General features: G+C 48.6%; 2 protein-coding genes across 6 annotated transcripts in view; one reads left to right on the top strand and one right to left on the bottom strand.

Moving 5' to 3' along the window:
* Positions 1-3845, bottom strand: part of dap3 (death associated protein 3) — a 56848-nt gene extending 53003 nt beyond the window's left edge. The window contains exon 1 of the mRNA XM_087985164.1: positions 3638-3845. The gene's annotated coding sequence lies outside the window, so the exon portion shown is untranslated. The remainder of the gene's footprint in view (positions 1-3637) is intronic.
* A 651-nt stretch (positions 3846-4496) lies between these two features.
* Positions 4497-20151, top strand: part of ash1l (ASH1 like histone lysine methyltransferase) — a 223919-nt gene continuing 208264 nt past the window's right edge. For 3 of the 5 annotated variants that reach the window (XM_087985157.1, XM_043684016.2, XM_043684013.2), the window contains exon 1: positions 4497-5207. The gene's annotated coding sequence lies outside the window, so the exon portion shown is untranslated. Of the gene's footprint in view, positions 5208-6567; positions 6609-13893; positions 14045-20151 lie in introns of those variants that run through there. The other 2 variants (XM_043684014.2, XM_087985156.1) reach the window with 2 other exon arrangements.

Below are 20151 nucleotides of genomic sequence, written 5' to 3'. Positions count from 1 at the left end.
GGGAGAGAAGGGTGTGGGAGAAGGGTGGGGAGAGAAGGGTGTGGGGAGAGAAGGGTGTGGGGAGAGAAGGGTGTGGGGAGAGAAGGGTGTGGGGAGAGAAGGGTGTGGGGAGAGAAGGGTTGTGGGGAGAGAAGGGTGTGGGGAGAGAAGGGTGTGGGGAGAGAAGGGTGTGGGGAGAGAAGGGTGTGGGGAGAGAAGGGTGTGGGGAGAGAAGGGTGTGGGGAGAGAAGGGTGTGGGGAGAGAAGGGTGTGGGGAGGGGGAGAGAAGGGTGTGGGGAGAGAAGGGTGTGGGGAGAGAAGGGTGTGGGGAGAGAAGGGTGTGGGGGAGAGAAGGGTGTGGGGAGAGAAGGGTGTGGGGAGAGAAGGGGTGTGGGGAGAGAAGGGTGTGGGGAGAGAAGGGTGTGGGGAGAGAAGGGTGGGGGGAGAGAAGGGTGTGGGGAGAGGGGGGGAGAGAAGGGTGTGGGGAGGGGGGGGAGAGAAGGGTGTGGGGAGAGGGGTGGGGAGAGAAGGGTGTGGGGAGGGGGGGAGAGAAGGGTGTGGGGAGGGGGGGAGAAGGGTGTGGGGAGGGGGGGAGAGAAGGGTGTGGGGAGGGGGGGGAGAGAAGGGTGTGGGGAGGGGGGGAGAGAAGGGTGTGGGAGGGGGGGGAGAGAAGGGTGTGGGGAGGGGGGGAGAGAAGGGTGTGGGGAGGGGGGGAGAGAGGGTGTGGGGAGGGGGGAGAGAAGGGTGTGGGGAGGGGGGAGAGAAGGGTGTGGGGAGAGAGGAGTGGGAGGGGGGGGAGAGAAGGGTGTGGGGAGGGGGGGAGAGAAGGGTGTGAGGGAGAGGGTGGGGGAGAGAAGGGTGTGGGGAGGGGGGGGAGAGAAGGGTGTGGGGAGAGGGGGGGGAGAGAAGGGTGTGGGGAGAGAAGGGTGTGGGAGAGAAGGGTGTGGGGAGAGAAGGGTGTGGGGAGAGAAGGGTGTGGGGAGAGAAGGGGTGTGTGGGAGAGAAGGGTGTGGGGAGAGAAGGGTGTGGGGAGAGAAGGGTGGGGAGAGAAGGGTTGTGGGGGGAGAGAAGGGTGTGGGGAGGGGGAGAGAGGGTGTGGGGCGAGGGTGGGGGGAGAGAAGGGTGTGGGGAGGGGGAGAGAAGGGTGTGGGAGGGGGGGAGAGAAGGGTGTGGGGAGGGGGGAGAGAAGGGTGTGGGAGGGAGAGAAGGGTGTGGGAGGGGGGAGAGAAGGTGTGGGGGAAGGTGGGGGGAGAGAAGGGTGTGGGGAGGGGAGAAGGGTGTGAGGGGAGAGAAGGGTGTGGGGAGGGGGAGAGAAGGGTGTGGGGAGGGGAGAAGGTGTGGGGTAGTGGGGAGAGAAGGGTGTGGGGAGGGGGGGAGAGAAGGGCATGTGGGGAGGGGGGGGAGCGAAGGGTGTGGGGAGGGGGGGAGAGAAGCGGTGTGGGAGAGAAGGGTGTGGGGAGAAGGGGGGGGAGAGAAGGGTGTGGGAGAGAAGGGTGTGGGATGAGAAGGGTGTGGGAGCGAAGGGTGTCGGGAGAGAAGTGGTCGGGGAGAGAAGGGGTGTGGGGAGAGAAGGGTCGTGGAGAGGTCGGGAGAGAAAGGGTGTCGGGAGAAGTGGGGGCGAGAGAGAAGGGTGTGGGGAGAGAAGGGTGTGGGGAGAGAAGGGTGTGGGCGAAGGGAGGGGGAGAGAAGGGTGTGCGGAGGGGGGAGAGAAGGGTGTGGGGAGAGAGCGGGGAGAGAAGGGTGTGGGGAGGGGAGAGAAGGGTGTGGGAGAGGGGGGAGAGAAGGGTGTGGGGAGGGGGAGAGAGGTGTGGGAGGGGGAGAGAAGGGTGTGGGGAGGGGGGGGAGAGAAGGGTGTGGGGAGGGGGGAGGAAGGGTGTGGAGAGAAGGGCTGTGGGGAGAGAGGCTGTGGGAGAGAAGGGCTGTGGGGAGAGAAGGGTGTGGGGAGAGAAGGGTGTGGGGAGAGAAGGGTGGGGGAGAGAAGGGTGTGGGGAGGGGGGGGAGGAGAAAGGGTGGGGGGAGAGAAGGGTGTGGGGAGGGGGGTAGAGAAGGTGTGGGGAGGGGAGAGAAGGGTGTGGGGAGGGGGGGAGGGAAGGTGTGGGAGGGGGGAGGAAGGTGTGGGAGGGGAGGGAAGGGTGTGGGAGGGGGGGAGGGAAGGGTGTGGGGAGGGGGGGAGGAAGTGTGTGGGGAGGGGGGGAGGGAAGTGTGTGGGAGGGGGGAGGGAAGGGTGTGGGGAGGAAGGGTGTGGGGAGGGGTGGGAGGGAAGGGTGTGGGGGAGGGGGGAGGGGAGGGGGAGGAAGGATGTGGGGAGGGGGGGAGGGAAGGGTGTGGGGAGGGGGGGAGGAAGGGTGTGGGGAGGGGGGGAGGGAAGGAGGGGGGAGGAAGGGTGTGGGGAGGGAGGGGGGGAGAGAAGGTGTGGGGAGGGGGGGGAGAGAAGGGTGTGGGAGGGGGGGAAGAGAAGGGTGTGGGGAGGGGGAGAGAAGGGTGTGGGGAGGGGGGGGAGAGAAGGGTGTGGGGAGGGGGGGAGAGAAGGGTGTGGGAGAGAAGGGTGTGGGGAAGGGGGGGAGAGAAGGGTGTGGGGAGGGGGGGGGGAGAGAAGGGTGTGGGGAGGGGGGGGGAGAGAAGGGTGTGGGGAGGGGGGGGGAGAGAAGGGTGTGGGGGAGGGGGGGGAGAGAAGGGTGTGGGGAGGGGGGGAGAGAAGGGTGTGGGGAGGGGGAGAGAAGGGTGTGGGGAGGGGGGAGAGAAGGGTGTGGGGAGGGGGGAGAGAAGGGTGTGGGGAGGGGGGGGAGAGAAGGGTGTGGGGAGGGGGGGAGAGCAGGTGTGGGGAGGGGGGGGAGAGAAGGGTGTGGGGAGGGGGGGGAGAGAAGGGTGTGGGAGGGGGGGAGAGAAGGGTGTGGGGAGGGGGGGAGAGAAGGGTGTGGGGAGGGGGGGGAGAGAAGGGTTGTGGGGAGGGGGGGAGAGAAGGGTGTGGGGAGGGGGGGGAGAGAAGGGTGTGGGGAGGGGGGGGAGAGAAGGGTTGTGGGGAGGGGGGGGAGAGAAGGGTGTGGGGAGGGGGGGGAGAGAAGGGTGTGGGGAGGGGGGGAGAGAAGGTGTGTGGGGAGGGGGGGGAGAGAAGGGTGTGGGGAGGGGGGGGAGAGAAGGGTGTGGGGAGGGGGGGGAGAGAAGGGTGTGGGGAGGGGGGGAGAGAAGGGTGTGGGGAGGGGGGGGGAGAGAAGGGGTGTGGGACGGGGGGGGGAGGGAAGGGTGTGGGGGGGGAGGGAAGGGTGTGGGGGGGGGGGAGAGAAGGGTGTGGGGAGGGGGGAGATAGAGGTGAAGGGGTAGGAGGACAGTGTGGAGGGGTATAGGAGAGGGATGCGGGCGGTAAGGGGGAGAGGGAAGGGAGAGGACTGAGTTGGGGGGGGGTAAAGACAGGTTTGGGGAAGGGTGGTGGGGGTGAGAGTAGATGTGTTGGGGGGGGGGGGGGGGGTAATGAAAGGGGTGTTATTGTCGCCCTTCCCCCCACTCCCTCCATCGGTTGCTATGGCCAGGGCGTCGGCGGTTACCAAGAGCGACTTCGCCATTTCCTTTCCCCACCCCACCCCACCCCCACCCCATACCCTTTTTATATTTCCCTTTCGATAAAAAAAAATCAGTACTGCCAACAAACTCTCCTTCCACGTACGAGAATAAATTGAAATAGTTAAAACCTCCCAGTCGACGTCCGAGGTTTTCCAGCCCACACCAGCGAAAGGCACGATGGGAAATCCACCCGCGCCGCTTCACCTTTCTCAAAATATATATTATTTTTATTTCACAGCAACAACAACGAAACGCGCCGTCCTGACCAAACATTGCATCCGAGAGCCCCCCATTGCAATCTCTCGCCTGCACAGTCGCAGCGGGCAAAGCCGGCGACGGATTTTTGCATTTTGTTCGGGCGCTGGAATTGATTTCCCCGTTTTTTTTTGAAGGAGGTGGGGGAAGGCGCGTGCGTCGGTGAGGGTAGGAGGGGGAGCGCGCGCATGCGCGGCGCACCACGTGACCGTCGGGCTGGGGGGTTGGAAAACATCTGCGAGGAGGGGAGCGCGCGCATGCGCGGCGCACCACGTGACCGTCGGGCTGGGGGGGGTTGGAAAACATCTGCGAGGAGGGGAGCGCGCGCATGCGCGGCGCACCACGTGACTGTCGGGCTGGGGGGTTGGAAAACATCTGCGAGGAGGGGAGCGCGCGCCTGCGCGGCGCACCACGTGACCGTCGGGGTGGAGAGGGGGGTTTGGAAAACATCTGTTGTTGTTGTTGTGGTGATGTTGGGGGGGGGAAGTCTCAACCTCCGACGTTATGATTTAATGTGTTTTTGTTTTTTCCCCCCAAAAAAATTATTTTAATTCAACCCCCCCCCGGAAAAAAATGTAAATTTTTTTTGTGTGTGGGGAGGGGAGGGGGAGACCTCGAGCTCCCCACCAACGGTCACGGGACGGGCGGCGCAAGGGTTTGTGGGAACGGACCGACCGCCCCTCCCCCTCCCCCTCCCCCCCCCACCTCAACCACTTCACCCTTTCCGCTCTCGATATAAAAGTGTATTTTTTGTGAGGGGGAAGCGGTTTTGTTTTGTTTGCTCTCGGGTTTGTTTCCTCTATCTTTTCCCTCCCCGATCCCAGGGGGGGGGTTTATTATTTATTACCCCTCCCCCCCCTCCCCCCGGTGACAGCAGCAGCGCCCTCACCGCCGCCATTTTGTGTTTATCTCTCTCTCTCTCTCTCTCTCTGTGCTGCCTCTCGCCATGGCGCACTGTTCAGCGTTTGGTGTCATTTAAAAAAAACACACACACACACGCACATAGACAGAGGAGAAATATATATATATTATATATACAACACACGCACCAGGAAGGAAGGAAGAAAAAAGAGGAGGGGGTGGGGGTAGAGAAAGAAATCCCCCTTTCTACCATCTGTTGAACAACGCGAGAGAGAGAGAGAAAATCCACCTTTTTTTTGTTGTTTGCGTGCAGCCATGAATGTGTGAAGGAGAGGAAGGCAAAGCCGAGTGGACAGAACATATACACGCATTATAAAACATACGTGTACACACACACACTAAACGAGGATGTCTTTCTAAAAAGCGGTGGATCTCTCTCTGATTTCGCCTCCCCTCTCTTCCCACCCCTCCTTATGTTCCCTGTCTTCCCTCCTCATGTGCCATGGCGGACTGTGGAATGGATCATGTGAGAGAAAGAGAAAATATTATCCGTTCTGGTAAGAGAGAATGGTTGTGGGGGAGGGTTGTTGTTGGGTAATTCTTAGTCATTGTTTTTTTTTGGGGGGGGACTATTTTCTGTCGATGTTGGAGAATTGGGGAACGTATGTATGGGGTTATTCTGTGTCAGTGTTGGAGAAGGGTTGGGTGGAGGTTTAAATCTTGTCAGACTTGTAAATGTTGAAGATGGTTTGTGGGGTATTGGAGATGGGTTGGGATTTATGTGTGTGTCAGTGTTACAATGCTGGAAAGTGTTTTTGGATATTTGAGAGTGGAGGAGGGGATGTGTCAATATTATGGGAGAAGTGTTGGGATCTTGAGGAAAGGGTTGTGGGGTAAATCTGCTAATGTTGGAGAGGTATTGGAGAGTGGGGGTAAAGGGACAGTGTTATAACGTGGGTGACGCTTTGTAGCATATGTTGTCAGTGTTCTGGAGAGCAGTTATAGGGTAACTTATAGGGTATTGTGGAGATGGGGCATGTCTGTTAATATTGGAGGTGTGGTTTTTAAATTTGGGAGAGTTGAGGTCGATTGGGTTTTGGAGTTGGCAGGCAGGGCAGGAATGAATTGCATTTTTCTTAAAACAAGTGGGAAGTGAGAAGGGGTCAATTTAAAGGTGTAATCATTGATGTGTTAAAATGCATTTTGGTGGGTGTCTGTCGCTGGTTACACGTGGTAACAGTGAATTTTGTTCTGCCATTGACTGTACTCTCTGATACTTGTCTGTGTGGGACGAAGGACCGAAAATAAAACAGTGGAAATGTTTCCCTATCGGGCCTTTGATTTTGTTTCATCTTTCTTCCTCCTTTTTAGGTTTTAGATTTTTGATACTTCATGGCTTCCCTCTTCCCCATGTACAGGTTATGCTGCCCTGTATGGTTGGAGTTTCCCCTCTTTGGGTTTGTTTTCTTCATGTGCTTGAGGTGAAAGTCTTTCCCTCCTTGGGAGATGAGTCAGTTTTTTTTAACCCACTGTCTCTTCCCAGTCTGACCTTGTTAGAACCAATTTGGCTTTTGTTTGAACTCTGGTTCGTTGTCTGCTTGGTTTTTTTTACATATTTCATGGGGTGATCCATTAGTGTGATACAAATCAGTACAGATGACTGTCACTTTTTTCAAAAAAACATTTTCCCCTAAAATATTTGTATATCGAATCTTTGTAAGCTGGTGGAAGTTTATCATGCTTTTTTCTCCTGCGTTGTAGTTCGACATTTTAGTTGAAATATTTCTTGATCATTTGTGCATTCTGGTGTCGATCACTTTAAGAATCATCAATAGTTTTTTTTTGACTTTTTTTATGTTTGGTCTTAAATGTGTAGGTAAATTCTGAGTAACTTAGGTTAGTGCATTACTGTTTCAGGAAGGAGTAAACTATATGCTGTGATGATGCGCAACTTGTAGGTAAGTTCAGTGGATTGTTTGATTTTGTCTAAAGGCTTGACTTTTACAATACAAATATTGTTGAGATTATGATCTAATGTCAAAAATAATTGGCTAACTTAATGTACCCATCATTGTGTGCCATAACTTTAAAAACACAGCCAATTGTTGGTGGAAGCACTTTTATTTTGGGTAAATGCAGCTTTCTAATCCCCAAACCTTAATGTGGTACGATTACTAGAATTCAAATGAAGTAATCTTTTCAAACTGAAGTCTTCAGACATGCTTTTAGGAAGAGAATAAAGCTTTCACTTTTCCAAAAGTGAAAGGAAATGAGACTTTTGTTCACATTTGCCCTTTTCTGAGTTTTCTGACAGTTCAAAGAATACAATAGTATAAGCAGTTGACCCAAATACTCAATTTCCTTTCAAAAATAGTCAGGAATCTCATAGAAACTATCAGCTGTTGACAGTGCACAGACCCTTGTGAAGTGAATCAGTGTAGACCTTGCAAAGTTTGCTGATGCAGCCTTGCTGATGTAGGAGTCCATTTAAAATTGTGTCCTGGGACCATGAGACCCAGTTCTACAGAAGCAACGTTTGAATCATTATGACATGCCTAATTTAAAATGTGGTGAGCCCTGACTCTAAGTGGTATGCATGTACATTATTATTTCTGATTGTCACTGAGAAAAAAAACAAACATTAATATTTGAAAGGTGCTAAAGCAGGCTGTGAGAGAGGGCAGGAAGGCGAATAAAAGCTGGCATGCCACCTATGTCCCAAGTAAAGAAAAATACTCACCTTTGTCAACATTGGGACTTATTCAAGATTTTATATGAAGCCAAGTTGTGAAATGGATTTCCAACCTGGTAAATATTTTCAAATTTCACATAACATTAACCACCCGATACATATAAACTGAAATTCATGTAATGCCAAAAAGAATGGACTTGGATTGTTGATGTAGTAAGCGCATGTGCCTGAGAGATTTTGTAAATGAGGATTAAAAGTTCAGGTTATAGACAAATAAGTCTGTTTTAATTTTTATTTTAGAATTTTTCTGCTGTATGGGAGCCACATTATGAAGAGTAGTTTTATTGTAATGTTCTACTCACCAATAGCATGTTTGATCTTCAAAATATTTGTGAGAGCTGTGTTATTGTAATACAGTTTGGTTACTATCCTGACTATTCTGCTAGCTTGTGTGAAGAGAAAAATAAACTTCCATTGATACAGTACTCCAGGATATCCTGAAACAGTTTGCTTTCAACAACCTATAACAGTGACTACACTTCGAGTAATATAGAAAAAGCAACTATGTTCCACTGTGGTTTTGAGGGCAATCTTGGGGTCACAAGCGTGTGACTTAAACTGGGCGATCGTTTTGGGAGTGGGAGAGTTGGATGTATTATTGAGGTGCTCCATTACACAGGCATACAGTCTACTTCTATTGTGGTTCATGTATGACATTAGACTATGCAGTCTGACTGTAATATGTTTTGAGACAAAAGAAACTACTTATGCTGGAATCCAAATTAGACCGGCAGGAGGCTGGAAGAACACAGGCTAGGCAGCATCAGGAGGTGGAGAAGCCAACATTTCGGATGTAACCCCTTCTTCAGCACCCTTTGGGTCCTGAAGCGTCGACTGAAGCGACGCCGAAAACATTGACTTCTCCACCTCCTGATTCTCCTGGTCTGCTCTGTTCTTCCAGCCTCCTGCCTATCTATTATGTAATATGTTTTGAGTCTGACATTGAACTGAAGTGCAGCTGGTTGTATTGTGGTTCAGTTGTTTATGAAACTGAAATACAATTTTCCTGCATTTTGGTTCAGGTGTGACCTGAGGTTCATTTGCCTGAATTGTGGTCTAGGTGTGCCATGAAACTCTGTAGTTTGTCTGTATTTTGCTTCAGGTATGATGCAATGTATTGGGAAGCATGGGTGTACAAAGGGTTATGGGTGTCAGTGTACACCAGTCGTTGAAATTAGACAGGCTGACGCAGCAGACAGTTACAAAGGCAAATGGTATGTTGGCCCTGATTGCAAGAGGATTTGAGAGCAGGGATAGGGATGCCTTACTGCAGTTGTACACGCTCTTGGTGAGACCATATCTCTAGTATTGTGCGGAGTTTTGGTCTGCTTTGTTAAGAGAGGATGTTTTTGTTAGAGAGGAAGTGCAGCAGAGGATTGGTTCAACCGCATCTTTATTCAGTAGGATTTAGAAGGATGAGAAGTGATCTGATTGAAATATCTAAAATTCTCACAGGGCTGGACAGACTCAATGCAGAGAAAATGTTTCCCCACTTGGGGAGTATAGAATGAGGGAGCGATAACCTTAGGACACAGGGTAGATTGTTTAGGACCCAGATGAGGAAATATTTCTTCACTCACAGAATGTAGTAGTACTTGGACAACAAGTAGTACTTAGGCAACAATGGTTTGCCCATTAATGCTCAGTATGAATATCTGCAAGGGCCACACATCTTCTGACTTTATTGTCCTGGGGCAAATGTGGACAACAGTGCTGAGCTGGAGAAGAGTTGAAGTGACTGCTTTGAACATCAAGAAGCCTTAGCAAAACTGGAGTTATTGAGAAATGGGAAAACACTATTGAGTATGATATAATAGAAATGGAGATGGTGGTTGTTAGGGGTCAGTGATCTCAGTTCCAGGACACCTCTGCAGAAGTTCCTAGGTCCAACCATCTTCAACTGTTTTATCAATGACCCCTCCTCCACTGCAATGTCAGAAGTGTTTGCTGCTATTTTGTGCAATGTACCCATGATATGCAACCCCTCAGAAACTGAAGCAGTCCATGTTGATAGGCAGCAAGACCTGATAATTTTCAGTCTCTGAATGATAAGTAACTTGTAACATTCATGCTGCATAATGTCCATCACCAATAAGAGACAAACTAAGGATCTCCATATTCACTGACATTGCCATCACTGAATCCCCACTATTAACATCCTGAAGGTTGCTCATTGAACTAGAAACTGAACTGGATTGGGCATATAGATACTGTGGCTTGAGAGCAGTTCAAAAGCTGGGCATTCTTTGGGAAGAAACTCAGCAGGTGAGTTCCAAAAGCTGATGTCAACAAGGCATGAATCTAGAGTGTTGATCAAGTGTGCAACTGGAAAAAGCCCAGCAGTTCAAGCAGCATGAAACCCAACCTGAAACGTTACCTCTCTTGGTCCTCCAATGCTCGACCTACTGTGCTTTTTTCAGCTCCACACTTTATTGACCCTGACTTTCCAGCATTTGCAACCTTCACTATCTACAAATCTGGACTGTGACAAAACTCTCTCCATTTGACTGGATGGGTTCAGTTTCAACAACTGTAGAAGCTCAACATCAAGAACAAACAGCTACTTGACAGGTGCAGTATCACCCACCTTCAGCATTCATTCAGATGCTAGAATCTATACTGATGAAGAGTCATCTAGACTTGAAACGTTCGCTCACTTTCTCTCCATGGATACTGCCTGACCCGCTGTGATATCCAGCATTTTTTATTTTCAGTTTAGCATTCGCTTGCTTTGCCACGAAAGCACACTACGGTGCACCATCTATAAGGTGTGCTGCAGTAAGATTCATTTGTCAGCACCTTCCAAAACTGACTTCCGCCACCTTTCATTCTAAATTGGAACTTATTGCCATTTTCTCCATATCTCAATCAAAATCCTGAAACTCTCTTTGTAACGGCACAGTTACACTCCATGGGGTTCAACGATTCTCGAAGGCAGTTTGCCATCACTTTCTCAAGTTCAACTGGGGATGAGCAATAAATGCTGGCCCAGCCAATGACGCTCACGTACTGAGAGAATGAAAAAACTACATGAATTGTGGTTCAGGTGTCATGTAAGTCTGTGGTATGGTTTGCCTGTATTGTGGTTCAGGTGTAATGTTAAACTGTGGTGTGGTTTGCCTGTATTGTGGTTCAGACGTGACATTTAACTGTGGTGTGGTCTGCCTGTACTGTTGTGATCGGAAACTCTGGTGTAGTCTTGTTTATGGTTGGGGGTGTTGAATATGCTAATGACAGTAACAGTCATGAATTTGATGCAAATTCTATGGTTTTTGGATATGGTGATTAAACCTGTCTTCCAGAAACTTTCCAAGCTGTTTCTGCGGTGTGAGCTTCATTGATTCTCCGTTATGTCAATATTCCACAAACGGGTAGGAAAACCAATGGAGGGCCAGAGAAGCCTGAAAGAGTGTCTTTGTCATGGCCTACAGCTGAGAAGAGAGAGACCAAAGTGACATAAAACATAGAACATTACAGCACAGTACAGGCCCTTCGGCCCTCGATTTGTGCTGTCCTGTCATACTAATCTGAAGCCCATCCCACCTACACTATTCAATGTACGTCCATTTGCCTGTCCAATGGCGACTTAAATGCCCTTAAACTTGGTGAATCTGCTACCGATGCAGGCAAAGCATTCCATACCCTTACTACTCTCTGAGTAAAGAAACTACCTCTGACATCTGTCTTCTATCTCCCCTCACTTTAAAGTTGTGTCCCCTCGTGTTTGCCGTCCCCATACTTGGAAAAAGGCTCTCCTTGTACACCCTATCTAACCCTTTGATTATCTTGTATGTCTCTATTAAGTCACCTCTCCACCTTCTTCTCTCTAACGAGAACAACCTCAAGGCCCTCAGCCTTTCCTCGTAAGACATTCCTTCCATACCAGGCAACATCCTAGTAAATCTCCTCTGCACCCTTTCCAAAGCTTCCACATCCTCCTTATAATGCGGTGACCAGAACTGTACACAATACTCCAAGTGCGGCCGCGCCAGAGCTTTGTACAGCTGCAGCATAACCTTCTGGTTCCGGAACTCAATCCCTCCATTAATAAAGGCCAAAACACTGTATGCCTTCTTAACAACCCTGTCAATCTGGGTGGCAGCTTTCAGGGATCTGTGTACATGGACACCGAGATCTCTCTGCTCATATGCAATCCCAAGAATCTTGCCATTAGCCCAGTACTTTGCATTCCGTTTACTCTGTCCAAAGTGTATCACCTCACACTTGTCCACGTTAAACTCCATTTGCCACCTCTCAGCCCAGCTCTGCATCCTATCTATGTCTCTCTGCAACCTACTACATCCTTCGTCACTATCCACAACTCCACCGACCTTAGTGTCGTCCGCAAATTTAGAAACCCACCCTTCTAAGCCCTCATCCAGGTCATTTATAAAATGACGAACAGCAGTGGACCCAACATCGACCCTTGCGGTATGCCGCTAGTAACTGGACACCAAGATGAACATGTTCCATCAACTACAACCCTCTTTTCTTTCAGCAAGCCAATTACTGATCCAAACTGCTATGTCTCCCACAATCCCATTCCTCAGCATTTTGTATAATAGCCTAATGTGGGGAACTTGATTGAACGCCTTGGTGAAATCCATATACACCACATCAACCAGTTTACTCTCATCTACCTGTTTGGTTAGTTTATCAAAAAATCAATAAGATTCGTTAGGCATGACCTACCCTTCACAAAACCATGCTGACTGTCCCTGATCAGATGATTCTTTTCTAGATTCTTTTATAAATCCTATCTCTTATAATCTTTTCCAACACTTGACCAACAACTGAAGTGAGACTCACTGGTCTGTAATTACTAGGGTTGTCTCTGCTACCCTTTTTGAACAAAGGAACCACATTTGCTATCCTCCAGTCCTCAGGCAATATTCCTGTAGACAATGATGATTTGAAGATCAATGCCAAAGGTGACCAATGTAGTTCAGTAAGAATTCAAGGAGTGTGACAGCACATTGAGATACGTATCTCCCAGACTCTGAAGAGTGCCTCACCTCCCAGATATAGCATTTATACATAGCATGACTGATTCTGAATGTGCATACAAAGTGCCACTTTGTGATTGACATCCCTGATATTGGGAAGGAGATGTATGACCATGTTCCTGCAGAATGTTGCAGTCAGTATTTCACCATTCCATTGTGGGGAAGTTAGATGCAGAAAAATACCTTGGACCACGAATTCATCAGCCAATGATCTGCATGTAACACTCCTATAGTCCGGGTGGGATAAGGAGCTGGTGGATCCTGTTAGCTGGTTCCCTGAGTAAACTGTCAGTTGTTGGCAAAATGCTTCCTTGCCAGGCCTTTTAAATATTTGAGACATAGTCTAAGGTTGAAGAGGGCCATCAGATCTTGCCTGCATATCTGGAGAGTAACCTCCTCTGCGCTACTATTGATGCAACCATGTGGGGAAGAGATCATTGCCCACAACCTGCTTTTCAAAGGCAAATTACAGGTCTGAAAGGAGGTGCAGTGAATTTTGTTGAGGTTCATGCTGCGGAGATCCTGCTAAGCAGGGCTATGTACTCTGTGAGCTTTTCCTGGAGGGAAACATTCGGCGATGGACGCATTGAGCGATAGAAACATTAACTGTTGTTGGAGGAGCAACTACATGGGTGGCACAGTGGTTAGCACTGCCTCACAGCGACAGAGACCCGGGTTTAATTCCTGCCTCAGACGACTGACTGTGTGGAGTTTGCACATTCTCCCCGTGTCTGCGTGGGTTTCCTCCCACAGTCCAAAAATGTGCAAGTTACGTGAATTGGCCATGCTAAAATTACCGTAATGTTAGGTGAAGGGGTAAATGTAGGGGAATGGGTCTGGGTGGGTTGCACTTCAGTGGGTTGGTGTGGACTTGTTGGGCTGAAGGGTCTGTTTCCACACTGTAAGTAATCGAACCTACATGGTGACATGCTCTTTCGTCTGCCTCGTACTTGTTGGTCTTCCAGTGCAAAGACTATTTAGGACTGAATGTTGGAGACTAGCACATTCCAAGATGCTTACCAGGATGTTGCCTGGTATGAGGGAAGGCCTTATGAGGAAAGGCTGAGGGACTTTAGGCGGCTGTTTTTGTTGGAGATGAATGGGTGACTTAATTGGTGAATGAGAGGTGACTTAATTGAGACACAGAAGATAATCAGAGGGTTAGATGGAGTGGGCAGTGAGAGCCTTTCTCCTCAAATAGTGATGACTAGCACGAGGGGGCATAGCTTTAAATTGAAGGGTGATAGATGTAGGACAGACTTCAGAGGTAGTTTCTTTACTCAGTAGTAGGGGCATGGAACACACTGCCTACAATAGTAGTAGACTTGCCAACTTTAAGGGCATTTAAATGGTCATTGGATAGACACATGGATGAAAATGAAATGGTGTTGGTTGGATGGACTTCAGAATTGGTTTCACAGATCGGTGCAACATCGAGGACCGAAGGGCTAGTGCTGTGTTGTAATGTTCTATGTTCTGTTCCAGGATGTTGAGAGGAATGCTAAATCTTGAAGTGGCTGCTGCAGAGTCTTGAAGGGGAAAAGCTGCTGTTTACGACTTCCCACTGTACTTATGGATTAAAAACTACCCAAAACCCATTGTGTTTTATGTGACAAGTCTGGCAGCAAGTGTAAAGGTATATTGTAACTATAACCTGTAATGGCAAGTGTGCACTTTATGTACTGTATTCAAAACAACTGATCTATATTATACTGTATGCAGCATACATTTGGTGGGCAAATTTCATGAATCAAATAAATTTTTGCGGGGAAACAGTTTGTGATACAATCATGTAATTTAAGTGCCTTTGGATATTTGAGCCCCTCCATTGCATTGCCTTGATTTGTATATTGCTGCATCCTTTTGATTGTAATATCTCTTGTACCTAGGTCCAGTGAAAGGTTTTGTTTTGTGTGCAGTATAGGCAGATCATAGCATATAAAGGTCACGCGGTGATTGAACAGAGCCAGGATTACAAAGTTATGCCTGCAAAGCATGTGCAGAAAAAGCAAGATCAGCATTAGAGAGGTTCATTGAGAAGTCTAATAACAGGGAAGAAGCTGTTCCTGAACCTGTTGGTACATGTGTTTAGGTTTTTATATCTTCTGCCTGATGGAAGAGATTATAACCAGAATGGGAAGAGTATTTGTTGGCTGCCTTTCCGAAGCAGTGGGAAGTGTAGTTGGAGTCGGTGCCTGGAAGGTTGGCTTGTGAGATGGACTTGGCTATGTTCACAATCTCTGTAGTTTCTAATGGTCCAGGGCAGAGCAGTTGCCGTAACAAGCTGTGCACCTGATTGAATGCTTTTTATGGTGCATCTGGAGAAGTTGATGAGTCCTTATGGACATGCTGAATTTCCTTAGTCTCCTGCAAAGAAGAGGTGTTGTACCTTGGTGTTGCATCAACATGGGTGGGCCAGAACAGATCATTGATTGTCATTCCTAGGAACTTGACACACTCAGCCAGCACCATCAGTTGTAAGTAGGGGTATACCACCTCCTTGCATCCTGAAGTCAATGATCAGCTCTTCAGGTTTGCTGACATTGAGGGAGAGATTATCATTACACTATGTGGCCAAACACTCAATCTTTTTGCTGTACTCTGTCTCATTAATTGTTTGATATCTGGCCTACAATAGTGGTGTTGTCAATGAACCTGTAAATGGAGTTTGGATGAAATTAGGCCGCAAAGTCATGAGTGTTCATTGAGTATAGTAAGGTTGAGTGTGCAGCATTGCAGGACATCGGTGATGAGCATTGTCACTGAGATGTTGCTGTTGTGTCCTGTGGGTCAGGACGTCGAGGATCCAGTTGTAAAGGGCGTAACAGAGACCTAAAGGTTAGTTTGGTTGGGATTATAGTGTTGAAGGCTAAGCTATAGTCAATAAGTAGAAGACTGCCTTAGGTAACTTTGTTATCCCAATGTTCTAGGAATGTGAATAGGGCTAGAAAGATGGTCTCTGCTGTGGGGCTGTTGTGCCAGTAGGCAAATTGCAATGATCAAGGCAGCTGGGAGGCTAGAGTTTATGTGAGCCATGACTAATGTCTCAAAGGACTCCATAATTATCGAGGTCAGAGCCACTGGGTGGTAGTCATTGAGGCAAGTTGCTGTGTTGTCTTTGGTATGGGGATGATGGTTTTTTGAATTAGGTGGGGATTTAAGATTATAGTAAAGAGAGATTAAAGATGTTTGTGAATACTCCTACCAGCTGGTCTGCACAGGATCTGAGTGCATGGCTGGGGACTCCATCTGAAATGTGAATGAATGTTCTGGGACCAGTTTTCCTGGATTTGGTAGGTTTGCCTGAACCTCGTGAATGGGTTGTTCTCACCAAATCTGACTGCTGTTGGGCAGTAGAGAAAATAAATGCTAGTTGTGAACATCAAATAAAGAGTATTAAGGCTACTCGGATCAGACAAATCTGGAGAGCAAGAAATAAGAGTTCAGGCTGAATCTGATATAAATGTTCAGAATTTCTCTTCAGGTGTGAGTCAAATTCAGACACTGATATTTGAATTTGGTGTATTACTATGTGACAGCATGTCTTGTCTGGACCATAAAACTGCATGTTTCTGTTTGTGAGAGACTGCACTTTATTGCATATAATTAAGAAAAAGAGGAAGATTTGTGCTGAAGTGAGTATGCACTCTGTTAGACAATAGACAATAGGTGCAGGAGTAGGCCATTCTGTCTTTCGAGCCTGTACCACCATTCAATATGATCATGTCTGATCATCCTTAATCAGTATCCTGTTCCTGCCTTCTCTCCAGAATCCTTGATTCCACTATCTTTGAGAGTTCTATCCAACTCTTTCTTAAATGAATCCAGAGACTGGGTCTCCACTGCCCTTGGGGGCAGAGCATTCCACACAGCCACCACTCTCTGGGTGAAGAAGTTTCTCCTCAACTCTGTTCTAAGTGGCCTACCCCGTATTTTTAAGCTGTGTCCTCTGGTTTGGCACTCACCCATCAGCGGAAACATGTTTCCTGCCTCCAGAGTGTCCAATCCTTAAATAATCTTATGTCTCAATCAGATCCCCTCTCAATCTTCTAAACTCAAGGGTATACAAGCCCAGTCGCTCCAGTCTTTCAGCGTAAGGTAGTCCCGCCATTCCAGGAATTGACCTTGTGAACCTGCGCTGCACTCCCTCAATAGCTAGAATGTCTTTCCTCAAATTTGGAGACCAGAACTGCACACAGTACTCCAGGTGTGGTCTCACCAGGGTCCTGTACAGCTGCAGAAGAACCTCTTTGCTTCTATACTCAATCCCTCTTGTTATGAAGGCCAGCGTACTATTAGCTTTTTTCACTACCTGCTGTACCTGCATGCTTACCTTCATTGACTGGTGTACAAGAACACCCAGATCTCTTCGTACTGCCCCTTGACCTAAATTGATTCCATTTAGATCGTAATCTGCCTTCCTGTTCTTGCCCCCAAAGTGGATAACCATACATTTATCCACATTAAACTGCATCTGCCATGCATCTGACCACTCATCTAACCTGTCCAGGTCACCCTGTAATCTCCTAACATCCTCCTCACATTTCACCCTGCCACCCAGCTTAGTATCATCAGCAAATTTGCTAATGTTATTAATAATACCATCTTCTATTTCATTAACATAAATTGTAAAAAGCTGCGGTCCAAGCACTGATCCCTGCGGTACCCCACGAGTCACTGCCTGCCATTCCGAAATGGAGCCGTTTATCACTATTCTTTGTTTCCTATCAGCCAACCAACTTTCGATCCAAGTTAGTACTTTGCCCCCAATGCCATGCGCCCTAATTTTGCTCACTAACCTCCTATGTGGGACTTTATCTAAAGCTTTATGAAAGTCTAGGTACACTACATCTACTGGATTTCCCTCGTCCATCTTCAGAGTTACATCCTCAAAAAATTCCAGAAGAATTTGTTCCTGTTGTCAGGAATCATCTTTGTTCTTACCCAGTCCTCTGTTTGATGCAGAAGTAATTCTATAGAAAATGAGAATGGGGGGGGGGGGGGGTGAAGGGAAGAGGAGGAATAAGGGTAGAAGTGCTACACATTTCACTCCCTTGTCAGCCTTCGACATGGACTGCTACCTCTGGGACACTGGCCCATTTCTCCTCCACTCCCAACATCTCCCCAATGCCCACAGCACCTTCCCATGTAATTGCAGAAGGTGTAAGACCTGCCTGCTTGCCTACTTCCTCCCTCATTATCCAAGGCCCCAGATACACCTTCCAGGTAAAGAAGCAATTTACCTGCACTTCATTCAGTCTAATCTAATCTAATCTGCATTTGCTACTCACAATATCTCCTCTACGTTGTGAGACAAAATGCAGAGTGGGTGACTGCTTTTTGGAAATGGATGAATATTCTTCCCCTGTATTTTGATAACTGAAACAGGTTGAACGAGAGATTCTTGGCGTAACTCCAGCCTCCACTTTATCAGGCAATGGGTTCCTTCAGATGGCCTTCCTCTAAATCATATGATTGGTTCAGAACATTTATCAAGACTTGTTTTGATTTTATAACTTGATCAACAAGCCATAAAAACTAATGAAGCAGAAAGGGGTTTGTGATGTGACTTTTCTTATTATCTTGAAGAAATTCTTCTTAATCTTGGTGAATGATTTTATGCATCAGGAGGGTCTTGAATTGGAGTAAGTTGGATAGGCAAAAGTGAGGACTGCAGATGCTGGCAGTCAGAGTCTAGAATAGAGTAGCACTGGAAAAGCACAGCCGGTCTGGCAGCATCCGAGGAGCAGGAACCCTTCTTCAGGACTGAAGGCAGGGAGCCTCCAGGGTGTAGAGATAAATGGAAGGGGTATGGGGCTGGGGAGAAGGTAACTAAGAGTACAATAGGTGGAAGGGGGTGGGGATGAAGGCAATAGGTCAGAGAGGAGGGTGGGGGGAAGGTAGCAAAGAGTACAATTGGTGGATGAGGGTGGGATGAAGGTGATAAGTCAGAGAGGAGGGTGGAGCGGATAGGTGGGAAGCAAGGTTGGCATGTAGAACAGGTCATGAGGATGGTGCTGAGCTGGAAGTTTAGAACTGGGGTAAGGTAGGGGGAGGGGAAATGAGGAAACTGGTGAAGTCCACATTGATGCTTGGGGTTGAAGTGTTCCGAGACGGAAGGTGAGGCTTCCTTCCTCCAGGCGCCTGGTGGTGAGGGAGTGGTGGTGGAGGAGGCCCTGGGCCTGCATGTCCTCGGCAGAGTGGGAGGGGGAGTTGAAATGTTGGGCCATGGGGCGGTGGGGTTGATTGGTGTGGGGGTCCTGGAGTGGTGCCCTAAAGCGTTTTGCGAGAAGGCGTCCAGTCTCCCCAATGTAGAGGAGACCGCATCGGGAGCAATGGATACAATAAATGACATTGGTGGATGTGCAGGTGAAACTTTGATGGATGTGGAAGGCTCCTTTGGGGCCTCGGATGGAGGTGAAACCTGCGGTGGCAGGGGAATGTGCCAGGGGGGAGGTGGGTTGTTGGGGGACATGGACCTGACCTGGTAGTTACAGAGGGAACGGTCTTTGCGGAAGGGGGTGAGGAAGGAAATATATCCCTGGTGGTGGGGTCCATTTGTAGGTGGCGGAAATGTCAGCAGATGGTACGATTTATGCGAAGGTTGGTAGGGTGGAAGGTATGGACCGGCGGTGGGGGGGGGTTCTGTCCTTGTTCGGGTTGGAGGGGTGGGGTTTGAGAGCGGAGGTGTGGGATATGGATGAGATGCGTTGGAGGGCATCTTCAACCACGTGAGAAGGGAAATTGCGGTCTTAAAAGGAGGAGGCCATCTGGTGTGTTCTATGGTGGAACTCGTCCTCCTGGGAGGTGATGCGGCAGAGACTGACGAATTGGGAATGTGGGATAGCATTTTTGCAGGAGGCAGGGTGGGAAGAGGTGTAATCCAGGTAGCTGTGGGAGTCAGTGGGTTTGTAAAAAGAAATGTCAGCGTCAAGTCAGTCGTCATTGACGGAGGTGTCAGAGATGGTCCAGGTGAATTTAAGGTTGGGGTGGAATGTGTTGGTGAAGTTGATGAACTGCCGAACCTCCTCGTGGGAGCACGAGGTGGCGCTGAAGCAGTCATCAATGTAGCAGAGGAAGAGGTGGGGAGTGGTGCTGGCGTAACTACGGAAGATGGACTGTTCTTCATAGCCGACAAAGAGACTGGCATAGCTGGTGCCCACGGTTACCCCTTTGGTCTGGAGGAAGTGGGTGGATTCGAAGGAGAAATTGTTAAGGGTGAGTGGATAGTGTGTTGGCTCCAGCAATAAGTTGCTGCATTCCAAATGAGAGATCCTATGTAACATCACTGACTTCTGTGGCACTTGGAATTAAATGGTTTGATGGTTATTGGCACATCAGATGTGCCATATGGTGTAATGCTGTTCCACCTGTGGGTGCCTGGGGATGGAGATTGGTAATCACTTAATATGCAGCTTCTTTTAGTGGCAGACCATTCTATCGTCATGAACAAAACAATGTGGTGAGGAAGGTAATGAATTGAGTACAGTGTATTCTGTGAAATGTATATTAAATTCCTTTGTATTAACTCTTGGAACCTGTCCTTCATAGCGCTGCCAGGTTTTAGGGAGTTATTTTAATTTGGTCTGAGGATTTTAGATATTCAGAAAAGCCAGACTTCCAAAAATTTATGCATAGGCACTTTCAATGATCAATGTTGCATTTTTGTGGCTCCAGCAATTTCTACAGGGGCCTCTTGGCCATCATTCGTTTTGTATGAGGTTTGTTTTTGAGCTGCATTAC

Source organism: Chiloscyllium plagiosum, unplaced genomic scaffold (assembly GCF_037043375.1).
Source record: "Chiloscyllium plagiosum isolate Xiang-an unplaced genomic scaffold, Cpla_swu_hap1 HiC_scaffold_50, whole genome shotgun sequence".
Lineage (NCBI taxonomy): Eukaryota > Metazoa > Chordata > Chondrichthyes > Orectolobiformes > Hemiscylliidae > Chiloscyllium > Chiloscyllium plagiosum.
This window is presented reverse-complemented; position numbering and strand designations above follow the sequence as displayed.